Source organism: Pongo abelii, chromosome 5 (assembly GCF_028885655.2).
Source record: "Pongo abelii isolate AG06213 chromosome 5, NHGRI_mPonAbe1-v2.0_pri, whole genome shotgun sequence".
In the NCBI taxonomy this organism is placed as follows: domain Eukaryota; kingdom Metazoa; phylum Chordata; class Mammalia; order Primates; family Hominidae; genus Pongo; species Pongo abelii.
In genome coordinates, this window is record NC_071990.2 from 90,782,690 (window position 1) to 90,791,762 (window position 9,073).

The following is a 9,073-nucleotide window of genomic DNA, read 5'->3' on the forward strand; positions in this document are numbered from 1 at the left end:
TCTTTCTCTTGATTTTCCTTTACAGATCTTATCTTGTATCATTTGGCTAGTCTTGCTTCTTTCCCTTCTCTCCAACTGTTTTTTTTTTTTTTTTCCCTAAAGTGTAGTGACCAGCAATTGACAAACTACTCAAATAAAGTCTGAGTAATCCTGAGAGCAGTGTGGGTATTTCAACACGTCTCCCTTAGACAGATGAAAGGCTGACCTGGCTCTGCCAAGACTTGAACACATTCCAGTTCCTGCTGATCTGAGAAGTCTCTTCCACTTGCGTTTTTCTTCTTTTACCTGGCAATTTGAATAAAATGAAAATACAACCAGATGTATATGGAAAAGAGTTTTTAGTGTACCTGTTCTTTAAAATCAGCTTGAGCTTTATGTAAAAGTCAAAATGTGCACATACCAATTCCTTCTAAAATGTAACAAATATCTAAATATACCAATAAAATGTTTTGTCTCTCAACTGCATATTCCACAAAGTATTTCTTAAAATCCAAAAGCAAATATTCAGATGAGGTAATTAATTAAGTGAAGTGTTGGGTTTGGAAAGCCTTCTACTATTTTGAGGCTAATGATGGTTGAGAAACTCCTATGGGGGTGTGTGTGTGACAGAGATTCTGCCTGCTAATTACTTCCCAAGAAAAATCTAAGCATCCAACAATCATTCTAATTTTTCCTAAGAAGCATGAAATATCACATCACATTACATTATGTTATGCCAAGTAACAGGATGTTCTTGGGGTAACATGACAAAACAATGCAGCTGGAAAAAACAAATTGAAAGGCCAAATGATGTGCATATAATTTTGGGTAGGTAGTGCTATAAAAAGAAAGAAAAAGGTGCACACTGATAATAAGACTTAGAGGTGACTTACAGGTTTTGATACCCACAGGTGATTTTAGGAAGGCAGCTTTGTTTTAACCATAAGATTTATGCCATAAGCTTTCGCTCTTTTACTTATATTTGTTTCACTCTGAACAAGCACTGGAGCCCTTTTGAACTTCAATTTTTTCCTCTGTAAAATGGGAATACTACTACCCACCCTACCTCTTTCATATGGCTGTTGTGAGATTCTAATGCCTGGCATATTTAGGTGTTTTATAAATGTCTAATTGGATACCGATAGATATCCGAACTGGATTTAATATTCTGTATGTCACAGATTCCAGTCTGTACATTTTTTCACCTAATGATATTTCAGAAATAAGGATATATCTTATAGTTGGTGGCTTATATTTTAATTAATATTTTCTTTCTTTCTTGGTGGTACATAATATATTTAAACCAATGGCCTCTTAGAAATATGGCAAATAAAAGAGTTGGGAAATGGCAAACGTGCTATGCAAATATCAGTTATTTATTCATAAAATGAGATTTTACCAAAAGTCTCCCTTAGGCAAGGCATTCAGAAGCAAATGAAAATAAGTAAGATTGGGTCCTTAATCTCCAGAAGAGTGCAATGCATGAAGTAGATGACTCAGGATAACTCAAATGCCAAACAGAATGTGATATGTGCCATTTGAGTAGCATTCCCAACTTGGCACCTTGTGAATGCAGAAGAGGAAATAACTTTCAGTAGGGTCAACCAAGGAAGCAGCATGGAGGAGGTGGCACCTGGCCTGGCCTTGACAGATGTGTAGTATCTCAACAGGCACATACGGGAAGGGGAGATACCCTACGCAGAAAGGACAAATGAGGCATGGACATAGGATGCACAGCAAATATTCTGAGGAATATCGTCCAGACAAGAAGCGGTCCAGACAAGAAGGAGCGTGGGGACTGTGATGGGCTGCTTGCTCTAGGATATTAGAGATCTGGGCTCAATTTGGTGAATGGGTTAGGCTCCTGAGCAAGGAGCAGCCTGATGAAAGTGGGGCATTAGGAGCCTGTGCAGGGGGACTGGTTAAGAAGAGGCTGGAAGAAGGGGCATCCTAAAGCAGGCCTTGTGCAGGCTTGAAAAGTCCAGCTAATAAGTGGGTAGTGGGGGTAGACAGGAAATAACAAATGGATGGTAGAGTCATAGTTAAATGCTAAAGATCCTTAATGAGAATCCTAGAGAGAAAGCCCATTTCACAAATGGATAGAAAGGATGCACTGAATTGATGTTTGACTGTGTGCTCCTTGAGGATGAGAACTGCATGCTTTGTACATTGTTGTATCCCAGCACCTGGTACATGGTACTTACACAATAACTATTTAATATACTCCCTTCCTCCAAAAATTCCATTTATATTTTTAATTCAATTCAGCAAGCATGTACCTATCACATGCTCGATACTGGACACTGGGGTCAGGAAGAATGGGTTGATGTGGTGGACTATTTTTCAAATGGCTGCAAGAATTCATTCCTTACAGAGTCTTGGGTGGTCCCTCCAAAACTGACTCGGGGCTTAGCCATAGGACTTGCTTTTACCAAAGGCATAATAGAAAATGTAAGGTAAGCAGAAACTTGAAAAAAAAGGAAAAAAAAAAAAGCCTACACACTGATAAAGTAATGAGTTCCAGTTTGGACAGGTTGAATATGAAATCCTTGAGGCATGTCCAGCAGGCAGTTTGGTATAAAGCAGTAGGTCCTGCTGCCACCCCGCCCCCTGCTGCCCCCACTTTTTTTTTTTTTTTAACTCCTGAGGGCATCATATAAAGAATTCCAGGCTACCCTCTTGGAGGATGAGAGAACATGTGGAACAGAGATGAGTCATCCCAGGTGAGGCCTCCCCAGAACAACCATCCTAGAATGGGGGGTAACAACCTTTTTCTTAAAGGATCAGCAGGAAATACTTTAGGCTTGTGGGCCATATGATCATCTCCATTCCAAATACTCAGCTCTGCTGTTGTAGTGCAGAAGCAGCCATAGATGATATGGGAGTGGATGTGTTCCAATAAAACCCTATTTATAAAAACAGGTGGCAGGCCTGTGGGCTTTGGTTCGCCTACCTCTATCCCAGATTATTTAGCCCCAGTCGAGCCAGTCCAAACTAGAAGAACTGCCCAGCCAACTCACAGAATCGTGAGAAATAATAAATGCTTCTTGTTTTAAGCCACTAAATTTGGAAGTGTTGTTACACAGCTAATGCTAACTGATGAAGCTGGTATAAAACACATAAAGCATACACCTTGTTTCAAGGCACTTAAAATCCACCTGTGGAAGCACATGTGTGGGAAACATTTAAATAACCATAGAAGGCAGTATGTGACTAAATGTCAAAATGAATGATGCAGGAGAATTAGAATTATAAGGATTTATAAAAGGGAAAAATTAGTTTGGACACACAAAAAACTTGGGCAGCATATCATAAAGAATGGGTAGAATATGACAGTTCCCTAAAGATTCCTGTTTCCTTTTCACTGCCCTTCTTTATGCTGCCTACTTTTATGTCTGTGTACCCCAGTAGACCGGGAGCCTCCTGAGGGCAGGTCTTATTTTCTATTTTCTAGGTTCCCAGAGTCCAGTGTAGTGCTTGGTTCACAGCCAGCCTCAGTATGTACTTAGTGAAGAAACCAATAAGTCCACTGGAGAGGAGAAAGAGCATCTATGTGGAAAAACCAAACCTCATGATCAAAGAACACTGCACAGGTATTCACGTGGTGCATTCAAGAGAGGCGACCAGTGGCTCAGGGAGAAGAATGAGATTGGGGTAAGTAGAAGCTATAGCTTGCCACGTGACTCTGGGTCATGGGGTGGGGGTGATGAGGCAAAATGAAGGACCCTGACTTTCAGGGATTTGAAGCCATATGTCACTGGAATATGTGACCTAGCTGACATTTATGAAGATGAGTTTGGTGGCAGAGGGTAGGGTGGATTCCAGGCAAGGAGAATAGTTAGGACAATTTAGTAATCCAGGAACAAGGGAGCAGACTAGCCTAGGAGATGGTGGGAATATCAAGGTGTCAGCTCCTGATAAACACCAAATAGAGCTGATCATGTGCTTCAGCATAAACTACAAAAGAAAAGAGAGACATCTCAGGCATTCCTTCATGCCACCTTTACTGAGTACAAGGTATTATTAAGTCATGTGTTCTGAGCCCATGAAGCCATGAAGACACTAAGTACATCTATGTTACATTTGGAACCAAGATACATAAGGTCAAGGACACCACTTTACCCATGGAGAAGCACAAGACAACCAGGAACTGTGAGTGAGGCAGCTGCTAGAATGGGCAGGGCACAAGGTTTGCAGTGACACACACAGCCTTAGAGCCGGGCTCCATTCTTATTAGCTGTGTGATGTTGGACAGACCATGAACACCACTGATGATGGTATTCACCTTGCAGGCTGGTTGAGAATTATAGAAAGGGTGGGTGACGTGCATAGCACAGTCCCTGAATAGAGCAGGCACTTGTATGATTCACAATTACAATAAAAGCAACATGTAATAGGGAACACATGAATGGTATAATCTGAGTGCTGTAATAGGGCAGAGAAAGAAAATCACTTTTGGCTGGGACAGTCACTTTGGAGTTGAGAGTGAGAATAGCATGTGGTCTGGTGGCAAAAAATGAGGACAATTTTGACAAGCAGGGGAAGGGGAAGGTCGTTCCAGGAAAAGAAAACGTTCTGTGGAAAGGAACAGAGATGAAAGACGGAGCCCCTCCTGTGGAGTGTGGTGGAATTTAGTTTGGCTGTTGCAAGGTGGAAGGTGAGGCTGGGAAGCAGTTAGGGTCAGACAGCAGAGTGGCTTGAATGCCAGGAAGAGGAGCTGGGATGTTACGCAGTAAGTAGTGAGGTGCTGCTGAAGGATCCTGAGTGGGCCAGTGACACGATCAAACCCCAGGTGGCACTGCGAGTGGTGTGGAAGCAGGAGACACTCATGCAAGGAGGGCAGAAACAAGGTGAGGCATGCCGCTTCCAGAGAGTGGCCACAGCAACAGCAGGAGATGGCATGTGAGAGAGGATGCAGAGGACAAGCTGGCCACATTGGGAAACAGTAAAGGTCGGGAAGGAGAGGGTGGAGCTGAAGTTCACTATGAAATGAGAACATAGACTGACTGGTTGACTCATTGGTTCATTCAGTTAAGCTGCCATTGAGCTTTGTTTGTTATGTGCTCAACACTTCTAAATGGTGGTAATCGGCTGTGCACAAGACATGGTTGCTTCTCCCGAGGCCAGGGAGTGTCACCAAACACACACGTTCTTTCAATGGAGGGAGATAATAGACTATGCATGCAGTGTGGTCACAGTTTATTTATCATTGTAGCTAGTCCCCAGAGTATACCACAGGACTTGACATATACTAGATGCTCAATAAATGTTTATTAAACTCATTCATTCACTCAACAAATATTTATTAAGCACCCATTCCATGTTGGGCATAGTTCTAGGCACTGGGGATTTATCAATGAATATAACAAATATTTCTGAGGTTCCTTGAGATCTCTGTGCATTCAGTTTACACCCAAAGCATAAACAAAATCACTGTACTTATTCTAATTATGTTGTAGAACTGAAGTCAGCATTTCTTTGTATTTTTTCCTCCAGAGTTAAAAGATACTTATTCTGAAAAGTATCAAACATCCCATTATGGAATTAAGTTCAGAGCTTTTAAAAAATTGTGGTATTGATTTTGAGATTGAAATTAAACATGACATGGTACAGAATATATTCACTCAAGCAACCATTTAGGAAGACCTAATTTGTAAGCTCATCTCAGGCACCACTGAGTATAGTAGTGATGAATCAGAAAATCCCTGTCCTCAAAGGTCTTTATATTTTACAATAAAAGTCCTTACATAGTTAGCACCTTGGTTTTCAAAGTGCTTTTGCATATGTCTCTTCTCATGTGAATGTCAGGACAATGCGGGGGTGTACACAAGGCAAGCATTTATCTTCCTGCACCTCCCATGGAGACGCTGAGGCCCAGGGCTGCCGGTAAGTCATGAACTGACCCAAGAGTCAAGAGCCATGCTCTTTCCAGTAGTCAATGGCTCCCAGAGAAACACCATGCTCCATAAAAGGTGGGGAGAAACAGGGTTTTTTTTTTTTTTTTTTTTTTTTTGTTTCCTTGGAAGGGAAGAAATTCAGTTTTCTGACCTAAAAATTAGAAATGACTGGAGCGGTAAAGTTATTCTGCTAAGTAAAAAGCAACATAGCTGAGTGGGAGAAAAATCAGAAGAAATTCAACATGTTCTAAGGGATGCACCTGGAGAGTGTGTGGCTTCCGTTCTGACTTTTATATGGACAAGGATAATTAGCATCGTTTTCCTGTAAACTATTCAAATTTCCACATGCAGCAATGCTCCCCTGGATTCGCGCTGTAATCATTAAATCACACTTACAACATGTACCAGTTTACACCCCGGCGCTAAGTAAAATACAATTTCCTTTCTTCCTTTGATTATTTTTTCCTTCCTTCCTTCTTTCCTTCCCTCTGTCTTTCTGCTTTTACTGTTACTCCCACATTTACTGAACTAGATCTCATGAGGATTCCTGGGCATCCACAGATGAATGAGCCACAGTTCCTGATGCTTGAGTAGCAGACTAGGATGGGAGGAAGCCTGAAGGCGGGATCCTATCACTCACTTCAGTGTCTGCCCCACAGTCCGCTGCTGGGTCTGAGACAAGGACTTGGTTCCTGAACACTGAGTGGATGGATGGAAGGATGGATGAGACGCCTGTATCCGGATGGCAGTGTTCCAATTTCTGACTCAGTAAAACAGTTGAAATTTATCCTCCCCTTCCCTTTGCTTTTTCTGTTTCAGCAACCCCCTTTCAATGAGAGAGGATGTGAACAAGAGAATCAAATTGGCATTCTGAAGCTCTTTATTTAAAGGCACGTATTTAGCAATTTGCTATGTCTGAGTTAATATATGGGTTAAGTTCCCTGTGAATGACACTCTCCTAACTTTAGCAACGTCATAAAGACAATCAGTTGCTGTGTGTCTGGCAAGTTAATGACTACAAGCCCAAGGGATGCAAGAATGGGAAAATGTTAAAGTAGAAAAAAAGACTTTAAGCAAATTCAGAGGAAAATGGAAAAGGACTCACCACTCCCTCCCCAAAATGCTACACATAACATCTTGTTTTGAACAAAAAAGTTACAGAGAATATTATTTTAAACTTTGTGCTCATTAGAACAATCCTTTACAGAATGCAGACAAGAAGGTGATTAGGGAAATTAGTGTGAGATAAAGAAGAAAAGAGTTTTAGGAAAAGATGGAAGCAGAAGAGGAAGGAAGAAGAAAAAGCAGAGAAGAAGGCTCCATGCTAAGGTGACAGGGAAGCAGGAGAGGAATGTGAGCATGAGGTCAGGTCTGGAAGCAGGTAAAAGAGAACCTTCCGAGAACTTGACTGGCAGAGGTGGGTGAGAAAGGACACTCCTCTCCTGTCTTCCTCAGCTCCAGAGGGTGGAATGAGGCTGACAACACGATCATCTACTCTGTGGCAGGTACTCTGCTGTGGGCTTTTATATATAACATTTTATTTAATCATCCAGTTCAAAGCCACCTGCAAGGAAGGAAATTATGTCCATTGTACTGGTGACAAAACTGAGTTTAGAGGTTGTCGGTCAAGGAGCAGGGGCTCTGGACAAGCACCCACCTACGGACAGCACACTGCCATCCACAAAGGACTCCTTCATCTTCCTTAAACCTCAGGCAATTCTGTGAAGTGAACAATATCATTTCCATTTTGCATGGCAAGAAATGCAGGCTTTGAGGGAGCCACTCGCGCAGCTAGCAAGAGACCAGGAAGCACATGAACTGGGACTTGATCCAATGCTCCTTCTGTTTCACTAAACAGCTTCCTTGAGGAAGTGGCTGGTTCCCTTCTTTTCACCCCATCCCCAGCTTTATCCTGTAGCCTATGGCCAGATAAGTGCTGAGTTCCAGGCCAAGCAGACACAGCATGGCGGTTGGGGTTGATGTCCCACGGTCATCCTGACTGTAATTCTGCATGGAGTGAGGACTCTGATTCTTTAAAATCTTAGGGTTATCTGGTTTGTGCTCCCGCACAGTGCAGCAGTCTTGTCTACAGCAGCCCCCAAACATAGCCTAAAAAGACAATGACTCTCATTCCAGTAATACAGGTTCACTGTTACTAAATGAAGCCCACAGGTTCCACTGTGGGCTAGCTGTATCTGGAAGAAAATTCTTGTTTTGAGCCCAAATCTCTTTCCCTATAATTTCTTTTAGTTCTGCTTTTTCTAGAATAACAAATGTCTTTCAGATATCTAAATGCAGCTTTTGTGTCTCCCCTTTTTTTTCTCTTCTCCAGGCTAACCTTTCTCTGTTCCTTCAACCAATGGTTACAAGACAGTCTCTGACACCCTCTCCATTCCTCATGCTGTGTTCATAAAGCACTCAAGTTTGTTTGTTTTCCTTTTCTTTCCTTTGTTTTTTGTTTTTTTTTTGGGGGAAGTCAGAGTCTTGCTCTGTCGCCCATGCTGCAGTGCAATGACATGATCATAGCTCACTGCAGCCTCCAACTCCTGGTTTCAAGCAATCCCACCGCCTTGGTGGCCCAAAGCATTGAATTACAGGCATAAGCCACCATGTCCAGTTTATGTTCCTTTTCAAATGTACTGGTATAATACTCCTAATGTGATCTAAGTACTGCAGAGTCTAATGAAATCATGACTCTTCCTTCTGTGGGCATGAGACCTCTTTTGTCACAGTTAGGATAATGTTAATTTTTTCAGCAGCCACTTTGTGGAGGAGAAAGCTAAGTCACCAAGCTCTTGCAGTACAGCATAATAAGTTCTGCGAAGGAGGCAGCCAGTGGGCTATGGCATCACAGAGGAGGGACAGCAAATTTTGCCAGAAAGGAACAAAGAAGCCTTCTTGGAGATGACACTTGAAGAACAACTCAAAGTGAGAGTAAGCCAGGTGGAGAGAGTGGAAGGTCTTTCCAGGCGGATGGAAAAGATTTTGCAAAGATGAGCTGGTATGAGAGAACATGGCAGTACAGCCTTTTCTTCCCCATTGCTTCTCTTTTCAATTCCTTTCTTCAGCCTTTCTCTGACTTAGCTTCACTTTCGGATGTTCTTTTCAGTTAAGGCTTGGGAAGACCCTTGCATAACACAGGGGTTGGGGCGCCGATCCCCTACGCAGTCGAAAATCTACGTATCACTTCTGACTCT

The 9,073-nt window shown here is 42.2% G+C and overlaps 1 protein-coding gene across 8 annotated transcripts in view; it reads right to left on the reverse strand.

Moving 5' to 3' along the window:
* Window positions 1-9,073, reverse strand: part of BACH2 (BTB domain and CNC homolog 2) — a 367,628-nt gene that overhangs the window by 132,557 nt on the left and 225,998 nt on the right. Inside the window, exon 4 of one of the 8 annotated variants that reach the window (XM_054557879.2) lies at window positions 206-285. The exons of the other annotated variants lie outside the window; for them this stretch is intronic. The gene's annotated coding sequence lies outside the window, so the exon portion shown is untranslated. The remainder of the gene's footprint in view (window positions 1-205; window positions 286-9,073) is intronic. 8 annotated transcript variants of the gene reach the window in all.